Here is a 16,818-nt window from a genome sequence, read left to right as displayed (position 1 = left end):
AACTGACACATTGTAACTGAATGTGCTTCAATTTAAAAAAAAAAAAGGTTAATCAGGGAAAAATGGATGGAACCTTAGCATGAATCAAGGCACTGGTACCAAAATAAAAATGCACACTAATAACATTACTCTTCACAGCCAAGCACTTGTAAGAAAAATTTACAAATAAAACTCAGCCTCACTTAGACGATTGTTTTTCAGTGAAGCAGTACACATGATTAGGTTTCTTAAATTTTACCTCTTGAGTGCCCACCTTTTTAATATACTATATGATTAAATGGGAAGTACACATAAAGTCCATCTGCCATCTACCGAATTCCGGATTCCGGCTGTCTCAAGGAAAAGCACTCGTGTGGTTATTGAGGTGCAAGCTGTATGTGCCACCTCATTCACGGGACAACATTTTTACCTGAATGAATAGCCAGAACACAAACAATGGTTTTCAGGCGTGGGTATGTGGCAGATACTCTCTTGAAAATGAACAAAGTGAACCTGTCACTTTAAGAAAAACAACTAACAGTATTTGTGGCCACTGATAAAAACTGAACTTTCAAGTGAAAATTAGAGTACTGAAGACTTGTGTTTGCCATCATGAGCTTGACAGCTTTCCAACACTTAAAGACTTCCTATCCAACAGGTGGTGTGTACAACAAATGCGATTTTGTTTGTTTGCTGTTGGATATCCTATGTGTCAATAAATGTGTCAATATTTGGAAGACCTGCACAACTCAGTAAGCCAAAATTTTCCAGCCAACTCACACACGATGCATAAAGTCCTAAATAGGTGAAGGATGCATTCCAAGTGCAAGGCAGACAATGACCCTGAGTATTACGTAGTACAGAATGCTCACTGATGTGGTTTAAGATTCCAGACTGCAACTGGTCTTCTCAAACTACCACTTGTTGAGTTTGGGTGGAATATCAAAAGAGCATACCCATAATAACCTTTAGAAAAGGCTTTAAGAGCATTCTTCTCTTTTCCAACTATGTTTCTGTGTGGGTCTACCTTCCCTTCACGTACTTCACCCACAACAACATATGTCAATAGATCACACACAGAGGTATGCAAGAGAATCCAGCTGTCTTTGAGGCATCAAAGACATCGGTGAAATATACAATGCTACTCACTAAAGTTTAATAGATAGACTTATTTTAATTAAAATATATCATTTAGTGTTAACATGTAATGGGTTTATTATTGCTTATTTTTTAGGCTTTCAGTTTATTGCATGAAGGAGTTACACTAGTCCAAGTTAAAAGCAGACCCCAAATGGTTACATGATACAAGCTGTGAGGTTTTTAAACTTGTGACAAGGGACAGAAGGGGAATTCCACTCACTGCAAGGAAATCCTCACTTGAGCTTCACTGAGCCAAAAGCACTTAAAACCCATGAACCTTCAGCTGGTCGACCTTAGCCAGTCCAGTCTCTAGCAGGAACTGACCTATGTTCCTGCACTGGTCACCCTGTAGCTGAATCACTTCTCTGTATTCTGGGTGCTCAATTACAGTATCATTGCAGGCAAATTTCTTCTTAAATGCCTTCACTAGTTTCTTTTTATTGTAATCATCAGAGATCCCTTGGACAACAGTAAGGGTTTTCCTGCCGTTTCTCTGTTGAATTTTTATATGGATATAATCCTCGGCACCAGCAGGAAGAGAGCATCACCCTTACTTGCATCAGAAAAGGGGTCGAAAGAGTGGAGGTTCTGGACAGTGGACATATGATACGATTCCCAGTAATTTTTAAGGGTTAAAGGAGTTTGGGGCCAAAAATGCTTGAGAACTGCTGCTTTAGATCCATCATCGCATTTTATCTTCAATCATTCTTTGAGATATAGGCTATAATTGTATTTTCAAATGAGCTGCCTGAGATTCAGAGAGAATAAGTAACTTGCTAAACATCACTCAGTCAGTTAGTAGGTGCCAGAGTTCACATAATTAGCCACTGGGTGTGTATACAGTGGAGTAAAATAGTACAAAACAGCCAGATAAGGCAAATCTATGGTTCATAGAAGACATTTTTGTAATTAGCTCCACAGAAATGTCTGCACGCTCTTAAATCCTCTTGGGGAATCTTGTTACCATTCAGAGGGTCCTCCAACATCACATGAGAGCTGTAGTGCGTTTGCCTGGGATGTGCCCTGCGTTGGTTGTATATTTTGAGCTTCTAAATGCTATAGCAGATGGCTGAACAGATCTGTCACCAAGTGACCTAGATCCTTGGGATGATAAATATAATATTTGGCCTTCTCCAGTAAATGCCTAGGAAGAGGAAGAAGGACAGTAGGGGTTTACCTAGTGCATTACATCTCATTTAATCCTCACCACAGTCCCTGAGAGGTGAGAGGTTTTCTCATGTTTAAAATAGGACCAGTGATGGGGCTGACGGAGGTACTGTGACTTGCTCCTGGAGAGAAGATGCACAAGTGGAAAGCAGGCCCCGCCCCTCAGAAGCCCAGGTCCTACGTGGAAGCCAGATTTTGAGACTGACAGGCAAAAGCTCAGTTATCAGAATGGGAACCATGCAGGCCTGATTACCCATGTGGCCACCTCCATTTTAAGTCACAAAGATTTGGTTAAGTGGTATCCCACAGGCTGCAGCCAGACGTTTCGGCTATGGGAAGCACAGAGCAGCGGAGCCCAAGATCCAGGCAGGACCTGACAGTGAGAGTCATTATCCGAATGCATTACCTTTAAAGATTATTAGCATTCTACTGTGCTCACTCCCGACTCTCACTTGAGATGAATTTTTAATGAATTAAATTTGCATAATAAATAGATTTCTTTATTTTCCTGACAGCTAGCTAACTAAAGATTGTAAGGAGGGCTACCATTGTACTATCTTTGAGTGTGTGCTGTCTAAAAGATTTTAATATCATCGAAGAGCCATGCGATGATGGTGTTTTTCCCAATTACATGTTTACAAGGTTTAACATGTGTGCGTTAAAGGTAATCTGTGCTTCTTTTCAGAGGTATGTGGTGAACACGGATTCACGTAGTTCCATGAAGGAAAGCAGTGATGATAGAACTGAGACGACTCACTTCCTCTTCAACTTTTCTGTCCTACTCTCTTGCAATGTTTCTGCCATGGGAGCCTCTACAACTCCCCTGTTTTGTGCTGTGTCTCCTACCCTCTAAGATCTAATGCAAGAGTTGTCTTTTTCATGGTAATAATCACGAGTCCTTCTTTCTTCCTCAGAACCAAGGCAGCGGAGTTTGTTGTCATGCTGTCACTCACCCTTGCGGGTGTAACGGGCATTTGTGTCCACTGTGCTCTCCTCTGCTGGGGGGAGCCTCCTCCCCGCTGGTTTCCTGTTCTCATATTGAGGGACTGCTGTTAGTGAGCTGTCCTTGAAAGAGTGACAACATAATTGATGAATTTGAGATAAAACCTAAGTTGGACCAGCCAGGCTTCGGGAAGCACAGGGCGTGGTCTGCTCTTCTGTCTTGCGGAAGCCGACTGCTTCGCTCCTCAAGAGTTGCCTGTGCCTTTTTTAAGTTGTCTGTGATTAGATGAACCTATCAATTCTGGGATGCAGCATTAAAAAGAACATGACTGTCATACAGCTAATTCAGATTTTCCAAAAGCCCTATTAGTAACGAGTTGGTGTTTTGATCTCCTTCTGTCTGATTCCTTTGTCTCTAATTGAGTGGATAAAGGAAATGTTAGCTATCCTTCTAATGCCCTGGTCCAAGGACCAGGAGAAACAGACAAAGAGTGCAACTCGGAGAGTAAAACAATACCTGGAGGGTGAGGCATATGCTGTGGCCTGAGAGGTTATTTCTAGACACCTGGTTTCACAGCCCACACTGTGCCATGGGGCTTGGAGGGGTGTTTGTTTGTTTGTTTGGGGGGTTTTGGTTTACTTTGTTTTGCTAGGTTTTTTGTTTGTCTGTTTGTTTGTTTTCTGCTGATAGATTCTGAACTGATGGCTTTAAAATTTAGCCTTTAGCACGTGATCATCACTCAGGGCTTGAACCCTGTCAGGTCATCAAGGCTCACGATGGCTCCAACTACAGGTAAGTGCGTCTTTCGCACGGGCTGCGCTGCAGGCACCAGGCCGTAGCAACGTGCCCAGAGCTCGGCCACGGGGGCCTCACACGGAGGCTGCTGCAGTCTGCCCTTGAATTCCACATGCGTGGCTTGGCTTCATGTTGAGTACCGTGTTGTAGTAGGGTGAGCCTTCCTAAAGCACTGACGGATAGGCAAAGTATTTTATTTTACCATTTCACAGACAGATGTGTTGTGCACCAGCATTCTACAGGGCACTAGTAAGGGTCCAGCTAGAATGTTAGTACCAGGTCTGGGTAGACAGTAAGGGATTGGCCCACAGGCCTAAATCCATATCTCATTCAGGAATCAGAAGAAGACTATAGGGAAAATAATCTTAATTCATGAAATTTGCCCAGAGGCCTAAGAATCACCCAACCATTTGGGTTGAAACTGGCTTTAGATTGTGGATCCAAATTAAGCTTCATCTGAAGAAGAGAAGATTTTGTTCGCTACCAAGTGAAGAGACATGGGATCCTTATGATAAAGAAAATACAGCAACTTCTTGGATTGCTCCAGTCTTCCTATTAGAATAGGAACAACTGAAGAATGAAAATCAAATAAAGAAAAGCATACTGGTTAAGCCACAGCAAGAGAGAGAATTACTGAAGTGGGTGGTTATGGTTGAGATGTTCTGGAAGACAAACTAAATAGAGAAGGAAGAAATCAGAACCAAAATGTCAGAGTAGAGGCATACAGACTGCAAAAGATTCAAACTGCTCCTAAAGAAAGTATTAGAGAAAGGGGAACACATTTTAGTTTAGTGACTCACAAACACTGCTGCCCTTAGAATTATTGGAGGACCGTGCCCCAGACCAAATAAATCAGAATTGCTGTGGGTGAGTGGGATCTGGTATCAGTGTTTTTAAAGCTCCGGGATGGTGCCAATAGGCAGACAAGACTCAGAAATAATGTTTAAACAGGGAACTGTTAATTGTCTGGGGTTTTTTTTGAAATATAGTCAGTAAGTATAGTCAATTTACAATGTTGTGTCGATTTCTGGTGTACAGCACAATAGTTCAGTCGTACATTTACGTACATATATTCGTTTTCATATTTTTTCATTACAGATTACTATGAGATACTGAATATAGTTCCCTGTGTGTGTTTAATTGTTTTGACGTTACTAAATTAGAAAGAGTGCCTGGTGCTGAACAGAATCTAGCAAAGGAAGAGAGGAAAGGTGTCAGAGAGCAGACTGAAGTGACCCCTGCAGAGGGAATGAGGAGCCAGGAAACTCCTGAGCAGCACCCCTGAAAGCCACAGAATCCATAAGCTCAGCTGCATAAAACACTCAGAGTCTTCCCACGTGAACTGCAATTAAAGACTATTACTGAGGGTGGAATGACAGAATTGGGACCATGACCCAACAGTTTATGGAAGGAGAATTCTAAATATGAGGCATATTACATGGAAGACGTGAAGCACAATGACGGGAGCATCAAGTCCCGGGTGAGACGCTGAACTGATGGAAGAGCTCCACTGGGGGGTTGGCACAAACCGAAGGACAATAGGCAAAAAAAGATACTAAGCAATAAAAATTTTTGGCAGACCCAAAACTTATTGATTTCATGTATCTTATTTGGGAGACGCCACAAAACAACACCTGAAAGATTATGTTAAAAAGATACTTCTTGATAATACATGCCTCTGTGGTAAGAGAAAGCATTTACCTGGTGGGTACAGTTGGACGTGCATAGCTCCCTTCTTGAGGTTCAGTCCTGCAGGAGGCACAGGCTGAGAGCTACCTATCTACACTGCGGGCTCGCAGGGGCCCCCTCCTCGCAGGAAATGGAGGAGGCTGGGCAGGAGGGCACCTCTGTCTAATTCTGAGGTTGTTACTAGGAATCCCACTGGTGCTTCACCTCAAAGCCACCTTCTTCAACAACTCCATCGTACCAATGCTGGTGTTTTCATCTTATCTCCGTAGTTTTTTCTGATCTCTCTTCATTGGTTCAGAACTTGATATGAGAAACGGCTTATAAAGTATCAACCTTCTGAAAACCTCAATATTCTCTAGTCTTTACTAGGTTGTAATTTCTTCTCCTGGCAACAGGGCCTCGCACATTGCCTTTCACGATATAGTGCTTCCATCACCATCTATGAAACGAGGAGTAATGTTGGTTTTTCCCCACCTTTTCGCCCTGATGTGAGGATAAGAGCCTTCATACATCAGTAACCAACACTCGCCCCTTCGCATCTGACTAAGGGACACGTCTCTGAGGGGAGAAGGGAGGGGCTCGGCTTCCCCCGTCAAGCTGGAGCTGGTCTCTCCTTACATTCGAGTGGCAGTTTGTGGTGGCTTCTGTTCACCGTCTCTCTTCATTTTTTTCTTTTATTGAGGTACAGTGTGTCCATCTCTGGTGTACAGCACAATGTCCTTAGTCATGCATATATTTACATATATTCATTTTCATATTTTCTTTAGATGCCAAGATCAGGGTGAGTCCAAGGAAAGGAGCCTGAATAGCTTTTGGGCCCTGGAACTCAGCCTGACAGCCAGCCCAGCTCACCCGCAATGAAACCAGGGGGATGTGGGGCAGGAATAACAGCTAAATCTAAAAAGTTTACACAAAAATATCTCCTCTGGGCAATTTCTCCTCAGTTAGACAGTGAATTTTATTATAGATTTGATTCCCAAAATGAGACACCCCCTCACATCCTCTCCTTAGAACTGGTTTACATATTAGCATTTTTATACCCAAGCTCTAACCCATCCACCCAGCTCCCACAATCATTAGGGCCACAGATTCTCTTTCTAGAATTTAAATGGCAAAGTTGTTATAACAGAGGCCACAGCAGTATGGAACAAAGAACCTGCAGATAGTATCTCAGGGCTTCCCTTAAGCTCATTTTAAAAAGGTTGGGTATCGTGAGAGAAACGTGAGAGGCGACAAGGGATGTTTATGTGCAGATTCCTTAAAACCCAATGTGTAACTAAATTCTGCCTGTTCAAGATCGTTCTCTACATCATTTTTCCAGGCATTGGTCAAGAACATTAAAGGGCATTCAGTACATCAGTTCTGGCTACTTCAAGCCTAATTCCAGAGGAGCTACCGTCAGGGAGGAAGAAATTTCCCTCTCCCTTCCTAGGTTCTTCCAGCAGGTCTAAGAATTAAACTGGTAGGAGACAGGTCAACAGGATTAAATCAAACAAAAGTTTAATAACACGTATACGCGGGAGAAACCCAGGAGAACTGAGTCACTCACCAAAATGGCCAAAACCCTCACTTTAAATCCCATCTTCAGCTAAAGACAAAAGAGGATGTTGGAGGTGGTGGTTTGGGACTTCAAAGCGGAGGAAGGCAATGCACATGGAGATGCAAAAGCAAAAGTTTGATAAACAAACGTTTGCTGGGCCATGCAGAGACAGCGGGACACAGAGAGGAAGTTTAACAAACAGACTTTGCTAGGTTCCTCCCTGTCCACACATCTAGTTCCCACTATAGTTACCTATGGTGATGGCTCCCTTCCTGGAACAGGTCCTCTGTTTCCATTCTTTCAGGCAATTAGGGGGACGGTCAAAGGTTCTTCCTGACTTTTCGGGCTTTAAAAATAGCCTAAATTAATCCTCATGCCAAATTTTGGGGTGGAAAATTTTACTCCTCTACAGTGTCAATCCCCCTTCCATTCTACTCTGCTTAGAACACCTTCACTACGCAACACCCATCCAGGAAGAAATGAAGATGTTATCCTATGAAATGTATGTATGCCCAAGTCATCTCTTTGTGTTATTGTATACTCTATTATTCTCCATTCTAAGACCCAAGCACTATTTTTCGTTTTTTCATATTCATTGGATCAACCTGAATCTGAAAAGATGTTTAAAAAACACTGCCTCATTCTACTTCTCATATATGAAAATGATCTTCCCTTTGACTTTCTATAACTGCAGCTTAACTCGTGTTTCAGTCACAAAAGCCTTGTTACTCTGCCTGAGCCTAGGCTCCAAGCCATCAGCCTGGAACTGCTGTGCCCTTTGGTATTCAGCACTCAGGTCACTACACTTAATGACAAGTATTATTCCCGAATTTCAATGGGGCCTATTCTAACTTTCAATCACTCTGAAAAACAAGATTTTTTTTAAAGAAATCTACACATATTTGGCACAATTGTAAATATTTCAAAAAGAAAAACCTCATGCTGGAGACCCATGAAAGACTTACCAGGTAAAGAAAACTGGAAAGAACAGTTGCAGGATTAAACTTGCATCATTTCACATCCAATTGGGGCAATTAAAATGTTAAACTCTAGTCAGCATCAAAGGCAAAGGACATGTTAAACTTGTCTCTTAAATTACTCACTAAAATGATTTAATTACAAATTCTCTATTTTCTCTTACTATAGAAACATCCTTCCTGGGTGTCACACACTGTTCTTCTTCTTTGGTCAATGAATTTTGAAGTGTTTCCCCTACTGACGCTGAATAACAACAGATCCTTCAAATGGCTTCATTCTACTATGATCAGAATCCGCACAGCTCTAATCAGCTCTTCCTTAGCTTCTACCTGTTCTCATTACCACCTTGTACTGAAAACCAGAGGCCAAGAGAAAGACCTGTTCTCTATGAGAACTAAAAAGAACTTGAGAGGAGCACCCTGCCTCTCAGATGTTACCACTTACATTTTTCTCTCACTCGTACTTCTATTTATGTTGGGAAAGACTTGTCAACAAGGCTAAGAAAGGTGAGGGGGTGACAGGGTACAGACAGAGAAACATTACATTTAAAGGTAATCTCTTCTAAGATCAGATTGGTGGTTGCCAGAGATGGGGGTGAGGGGAGCTGGATGAAGGTGGTCAAAAGGTTCAAACTCCCAGCTATAATATAGGTACTAGGGATACCACGGGTACCACGTGATAAATGTAATTATAGCTAACACTACAGTATATTACATATGAAAGCTCTTAAGAGATTAAATCCTAAGAGTTCTCATCATAAGGGAAAATATTTTTTTCTATTTCTTTAATTTTGTATCTATATGAGATGATTTATGTTCACTAAGCATAACGTGATCATCGTTTCATGATGGTTGTAAGTCAAATCACTGTGCTGTACATCTTAAACTTCGATAGCGCTGCATGTCAATTTTATCTCAAAGAAACTAGAGAAAAAAAAATAAAAGATAATCTCTTCTTACCACATACTCAGGTTGCGTGAATTCACCAGAGGAACTTTTATCTATTTGGCAACCTAACTGGTCTTCAAAATTATGGTTCTTGCTTAGATTCACTCCCATCTTTAGGGAAGCACAGAGACTATTAGATTTGATAAACCTATGTTCACCTGAAAACTGTTCTTTTTTTCATTTTTTTTTTATTTTTCCCTATAGTTTTAATTGTGAAAAAAATTTAAACACATTTCATTCAGCATTTTTGTGTTTGGAAGAGCTGTGGGGGTGTGTCCCTGGCTTCCACTTTCTAGTGACTGCTTCCAAATCCTTCCTCCAAACTCTGAGCCAACCAACCCATGTCCACATGACAATCCTTTGATTATAATGTAAAGGAGAGACTTTCTATTTGTAACTTAAAATTTCTAGAAATTTCACTTGCCAATTTTATCTGTTTGAATATAATTTCCCTTATTTATACAATTTATTTTTTCTTCTGAAATTTGAAATCTTTTTCCACATTTCATCCCAGGATAAGAAATGTTAAAGTAAAACTAAGGCTTCTAGAAAATGTGTGTAGTTTTATTCATATTAACTTACAGGAACATTTTATTTGAAAACAATTGTTAGAAAACAATATGTTAGAAAGACATATTGCTTTCTAACCTTATTTCATTTATGTATTTGCTGCTATTGTTTTGCTTTCCCTAAGATTGTGTCCTTTCAAGAAACCCAAAATAGCCTTTGTAAACACCTTATAGAAATGTGAATTTCACAATCAATTTTCAAGAGTTGAAGTGAAACATGAAACAAGGGAGATTAGGGAGATCATCCTCAAGATTTTTCACTTGAGTGTCACAAAGGACAGATAAATACTCCCAATTTAAGATTAATAGGAAAAGTACAACTTTACTAACCTTAGGTATTATCTCCTGATAATTCCCTTAAAACTGGGCAAGAGGAAAAATATACTGTGTGTTTTTTTCCCCTACACTCAACATTCAGGAAATTATCTCATTACATTCCAAGGACTGATAATATCAGCTATTTACCAGTACTGATTTAAGATTTCAAAAGCTACAGGATTAAAAAAATTTAAATCTATTTTAAGTTAAAAGCCTCCAGAATAGCTGAGCATATGTTATATTTCTTTTCCTGAAGAAAATTCTTATTTTTCAGATCCTCTTGAAAAATTAACAACACAGAATTGGAAAACAGCACTCATCTAAAGATACTCTGTGGCCTCACTGAGGAAAGAGAAATTCAGAGATATCAGTTAAGTGGCAGAGCCAGGATCTGGACCTATTAAATTCCAAACTCCGTGTACTGTCCACTTTACTATTTTCCCACATTACAGATTTCCGTGGTCTGGCATGCATTAACAAAAAGGATTCTGTGCTAGAAGTCAACAGATTTATGTTCAAGCCTGGACACTGCCACTCCCTGTCTTCCCATTTTGGGTGTATTCATGAGAAACGATACAGAAGCCTTGATCTGTCAGCTGAGAGCCGGCCTGACACAGCGAGACAGTGGTGTTCTCCAACTGAACATGAAACATGTCACAGAGCACCAGCGTCAGCTGAGGTCATTCTAGGACTGTGATGAGTGAGCAAAACACAAGAACACTTTGTAATCGCATCTGCTCCCAGACAAGCATAAGAACAACATGGAAACCACTGATACATCCAAACATCTCCTTCCCCCAGCTATCATGAGCGCCCGATGCTTTTCTATCAGTTGCAGCTTTACGCCCACTCTATTCCTCCTGCAGCTGAGATTCAACAAATAGAATCACCCCCACTCCCTGATAGTACCTATCCCATCCACAGCAAACTCCTGCCTCTCTGAACCTTCCTTCAAGTCATCCAACATAAAGCCAAACTCTAACAAATCTTCCTCCACCCTCTTATTCTGAGGTCCATGCTTGCCCATCAGGTCAGTCTCCCTTGTTGCATCAAGTAATAAAACCAACTTCTCATGACTTAACATGCCTCCAATGGCCTTTGGGAGGCATCAACACAGCTCTCTGGAATTTCACAGTTTACCCACCTATAAAAAGAGGACAAAGAGTCGGCATCAGTAGCATCAGTCCAACACTCCCTAAGGCCGTTCCAGTGCTGTCGTGCCACAGCCATAGAGCTTGCTATTTCTACCCCTTTCTTCTGATTTTGGGTGATATTCACCAAATTCCTAAGAAATTCAAATAATGATTCTATTTCTCACAAGAGAAGATTTACAATAATTAGCACAAGCACTGAGCTCAAAGGCAATTCTCCAATGGTCTCAGAGTGATTAAGAGTATTGCTGTTGGCAGGAGGGGATAGCTCAGTGGTAGAGTGAATGCTTAGCACACACAAGGTCCTAGGTTCAATCTCCAGTCCCTCCATTTAAAAAAACATTAAAAAATCTGTCAATCAATCAATCAAATTACCTTCTCCTACCAAAAAAAAAAAAAGTAATGCTGTTACATAATCTATACAGCTTTGAAGTCAGAAGTACCAGAAACCCAGACTCACCCTGTAAATAATCCTGTAATCACAGATGCAGGCTTTATCATCTTTTCCTTCCTCTGGGGCTTTAGCACTATTTTACAGAAACTGAATTGAAGCATGGAAGTAAATTTTGGGGCATGACAGTTTATAAATTAAATGTGGTTAAAAGTGACTGAGTGATTAAGCCTCATTCATGCAGCTATAATGATGAAGTCAATAAATAACATGCAATTTAATTACATTTCAGATACACATGATATGTAAGTTATGCATCATAATAATCATCTGGATTATAAGCCCTTTTTTATCTCTTGTTGAAACTTGGCTGAATGGATCACTTGGATTTAATAAGTTTTGATTCGAGAATGAAGATTACTCTCTCTGTAATTGGGATACATTTATTTAAATTCCAGTGAAGAAAGATATGAGAGGAAATGGCGCTGGTAAAGGGAAGAGATCCATACAGAATAATCAGAGGCAAACTGATTGCCAGACCAAAGAAGAACATGAACCAGGAGAGAGCAGCAACACAGGCAAAAGGAAATACCGACAAACATAACCTGGAGAGGAGCAGATCTTACTAATGATAAAAGGCTATGAATTAAGGTGGCTTTTTGAATTACAGAAGCAAAGTCTCTGGAAAAGTGCCAAAGCAGTCAGGAAGGAATCTTAGTAAAACAGCAGCAAAGGAATAACTAGTGTTTCTACAAAGTATGTATTTCCAGGGAACAATGAGGATTTTAAATGAAACATTTAATCATTCTGCTAAATGCATTTGCCACTGAAGGTTTGAAAAGTGGGTTCCTTTATTTTATCAAATAGGTGCATTTGGTAGGTAGCTGTGGGGCAGTACAGTCAGACCTGGGTAGTAATTCCAGATCTACCCACTCCTACACAGATCACTTCCTCTTCCTTGTCCTCAGTAAAACAAGTTTTGAGTAGCCCACTGCCACCCAACATCTACCTAAAGGCTTATTCAAGAGGCACTATTTTACAGAGACCAGCCCAGGACCAAAAGACTCCTTACAGGACATACTAACTCCTCATCGTGGGGATTTTCTAAGTTCTGCAACTGTATCAGCTTGGAGTTCCAGAAATAGTATATCCTAGCTTAACCTCCTCAAAAGGAGCTTGCTAGTTACAGTCAGTATCACACTTTCACCTTTTACTTTGCAATATTTGGAAGTACACATATTGAGAAATTTCCCTAGTTACTCAACATCCTTGACATGAGAACCAATGTAGTAAATTCCTCTGGGAATTTAGCACTTTGAATAATCTCTATTGGTGTATTTTCAAATTCACTAATCTCTTCTTCTGCAATGTCTTATCTTCAATTAACCTATCCAGTGTAATTTTCACTTTAGACAATGTAAGTTCCACCTTTAGAAGTTCAATTTGAGTCTTCTTTATATCTTCCATATCTCCCTTTGACTTGCTCATGTTTTTCTTTTCTTTCTTAAACATACATACTTGTACTAAATGTTTTAACATCCTTGTCTACTACTTCCATCAATCTTCATTCTTGTCATTTATAGATATATTTCTATAGAATAATTTTTCTTCTAGCTATGGATAAAATTCTCCTGTTTATTTACACAGCTGGTAGTTTTTTTTTATTGGATTGCAGAGAGGATTCCAGACATTTTGAGTTACATGCTGCTGGCTTGGATGGTTTGGAGTTTTCTGTTGTTGTAGTTTGTGTAATTTTCAATATTTAGGGACTTTGTTCAGAAATGCAGTTCCATTACTGGGAATTAGTTTGATTCTTCGAAGTTGATTTTTATTTTCTTTTGTGAACTCAAAATGCCTTTAGTGTACATTTTGCCCTACTGCTGAGCCAATACCTTTCTGGGGACTCAGCTCAATATTCCATGTGTTTGATCATCTTTCATTTTAACGGACAGCTGATGGAAAAATGAACTATGCACATGTTACATGTATTAGCTCATTTACTCCTTGAAACAATCTTGTAAGGTAGATACACTATCATTACTACCATTTTACAGATGGTGAAACTGAGGCACCAAGATATCGAGCTCACACAGCTGCTAAGAAGCAAAGCTATAATTTGAAGAAGAGCAATCTGATTGCAAAGCTTGTACTTTTAATCACTAAGTTACTTCTTGTTTTTGTTGTTGTCACTATTATTAATGACAGGCAGGAGTACACAAGCAAACATGTAAGTTGATGTCAGAGTATTCACAGTAGTAATGTCCTAAGTAGGGAATGGGACAGGGCTCACCCTATAAGCAGGCAGCATATGGAGATAAAGACAAGTAAGGAAATTAACATGTACCCATAAATGATGACAAGGTGAGAGATTTATGAAGACTGAGATGAGACTCTCTAACACTGAAATCCTTTCCAATAATCAAAAATCTCTTAATGTTCTGCACTCCTCAATTTAGAAATGTTTCTACCTATCTAAATATCAAATAATTGACAGGTTGAAACCTTTTTTGTCCATGATAGGAAAACCCAAGCTTGGTTCTTCTCACTCTGAAACAGATGAGAAAGTGAAAAAAAGATTCTGTAAGATCAATCAAGCAACATGCCAGGTGGAATAAAGGACAAAAAACACACTCATACTTAGAAAATAACTGGGAAGCAGAACTCAGGAAGCACAGCTCCTGATCCGGAAACGCACACTGGGATGAGTGACGGCCACAACACTCACAACACAGGCAGGACATTTCTTCACAGCAAAACCCCCTCTGAGAAGATTTGATGACGAGAACTAGTGTATCTGACATTTGTATTACACTCTAGAGCTTTCAAGGGGCTCCGTCTGGTGTGATCACTCAAATAAGTTAAATGCCAAGATGTCTCAGGAAGTAGGCTGGACTAGAACTGGACTTCTGACATTGCATTCTCGTCCTGTACGATGTCCGTGCCACACAATCTGAGACGCCCACCACTAGACCGAGGTGAATAGAACTCAGAGATCGTGGGCTCCTGGACCACTCCAGAGTTTCTTCTCCCTGTAACAGTCATTTGATATTTCTCCAAGTTCTAGAACACTTTATATGTTTTAGACCTGAATTTAGCTTTGAAAGTTCAAATTATGCATACTTACAAATTACTGTACTTTGGAACAGTCAGTGGATTTGATTGAGAGTCATGGCGACTTAACTAGCAAGCAGACACTGAAGTCCACGCACACAGATCAGAAGTAACACTTGGTATAATTCTGCTTGTGCATATCCACAATGAGGCCAGTAGAGGAAGTTCAGAAATTCTAAAAATTGTAGTGGCTTACAACAGCAAATGTTTATTTGTTTTTCTCACAGAGCTGAAAGCAGCCCAGGAAAGCTCTGCTTCAGGATACAGGGCGGGTACAGGTCAGTTCCCAGCATCTCGCCTTCTCCTTGGACCAATCACCACCTGGAATGTGTTCTGCTCGGAAACAATAACAGAAGTGTAAGCAACAGGAGAAGAACCACACAATGTCTTTTAAGGCCTCTTCTCAGAACTGGACATTATCACAAACCAAGGAATGGGGAAGGTTACCACACCCTCTGGTGAGATGTTCTGTGAGTCACACAACAAAGGCTGGGTGAAGGAGTGAAAGGAGGGTGTGAAGAAATGGGAACATTCATCTAATCTCCCACACTGTTTCATATTCTATGTTGTAAAGCAAGTTTGTATTCATAATGCATAACAGAGCCAAAAAAATAAAAAGGGGGCCCTTAGGAACAGAGAAATACTGACCTGACTCCTGCTGCTACTTCTACATAAAAAGGCTAAGAAGCAATCTTTAAGCCTGCGGAACCCATGAGCGAGTGTCTGGATGTCCTATGTACTATGGTTGTGTCATGTCATAACTTAGAGTTACTCTGTACTAAAATCTCTCCTGGAATCTTAAGGAAGATAACACAGTTCAAATAGAGGTGAATTTCTGGCAAAAGTCAGTTGGAGACACATCTTGTGAAATTTTACTCTCCTACTAAAACAAAATTGCCTATAAAATCCAAGCCTGCATGCAAAGCACTCTGCTAAACGAAGAGCACGCTCAGCGCTGGGAGCTCTGTGTTCACATCCATCAACACGTGTTCTTCCCAGAATGAATCACTACATCATCCGCTCCCACATAGCCACCTCCTGGGGAACAGATACCCCCCTCAAACTCACATACACACATGCAAGGGCATAGAAACGCGGAAGAGTGAAAGAATGAAAGGAGAGTTTTTGGATCCCAACCCCTTTCAATTCCAAGGGGCACATCAAATTGGACCAATCACATGCTCTGTTTAAAAATAAATACTGAAACAGAAATCAAAGAATTGAAAGTTGATTTCTCATTTCTATGCAGTGAAGTGTGAGATTTTGCTATTTTGATGGATATGGATGCTAACGATCGTTTTCCCATCTCGGATACCAGAACCACAAACAGATACAATGAGCAAACTCCCTTCTAAGTCCTCTAATCCATGCCCATGAGTCCTTAAACTCTGCCTCTGGGAAGGAAGCTTCTGCTGAAGAGGCATCACTGAGGTATTATGTTGCCACATAAAGTATCTAACATTTGCCCCATGAAAACGATCCTTACAGACAGAGCCCCGGTGTGGGGCCTCATCAACTCCTAAATTACTGCAGTAGAATCCTTCCTCCTCCTCCTCCTTTTTCCCCTCCTCCTCCTCCTCCTCCTCCTCCTCCTCCTCCTCCTCCTAACCGCAGCTTCTCCCCATGCATTTTAGAGATCCGCTGTTCCATGACACAGGTCTGGTGATGCCACTTCGTTAGAATAGCTGACCGTTACCTGGAATGCTGCCTTTTCCTGCCTGCCCTGCCCTAGCTCCTATTAGTCGTTAAAAGCCTTCCGCATTTCACACATTTTCCTCCAACCTACATTTCCAGCCTCCGCTCCCATTAATTCCTTGACATCGCCAGTGCCTCGCGCACACTAGACTGCCTGCTCTGCCCAGTGTTCCCCTGAGTGTGGAGCCCTTCCATCGTGTTGCCTCCTCTGCCTGGGACATTCTTTATTCCCCCATCTGAGCCTGGCACAACAGGACTCACTCTAGAGTAGCTTTCCAGCCCCTCAAAATCCTGGAGTGTTGCAGCAGCTCCTGCAACAGTGTCCAGCAGATTCCTTCCCTCTGTCTTACTCCATACTCATCTGTCCCCGGTATCTTCCCAAAAGTCAAACGCAACTCTGCTGAA

The 16,818-nt window shown here is 40.9% G+C and overlaps 1 pseudogene; it reads right to left on the bottom strand.

The window, feature by feature from the left end:
* Positions 1-1,381: 1,381 nt before the first annotated feature.
* On the bottom strand, positions 1,382-1,722 carry LOC140695808 (eukaryotic translation initiation factor 1 pseudogene; annotated as a pseudogene).
* Positions 1,723-16,818: the final 15,096 nt, after the last annotated feature.

The sequence above is a fragment of the Vicugna pacos genome, chromosome 4, assembly GCF_048564905.1.
Source record: "Vicugna pacos chromosome 4, VicPac4, whole genome shotgun sequence".
Classification (NCBI taxonomy): Eukaryota; Metazoa; Chordata; class Mammalia; order Artiodactyla; family Camelidae; genus Vicugna; species Vicugna pacos.
This window is presented reverse-complemented; position numbering and strand designations above follow the sequence as displayed.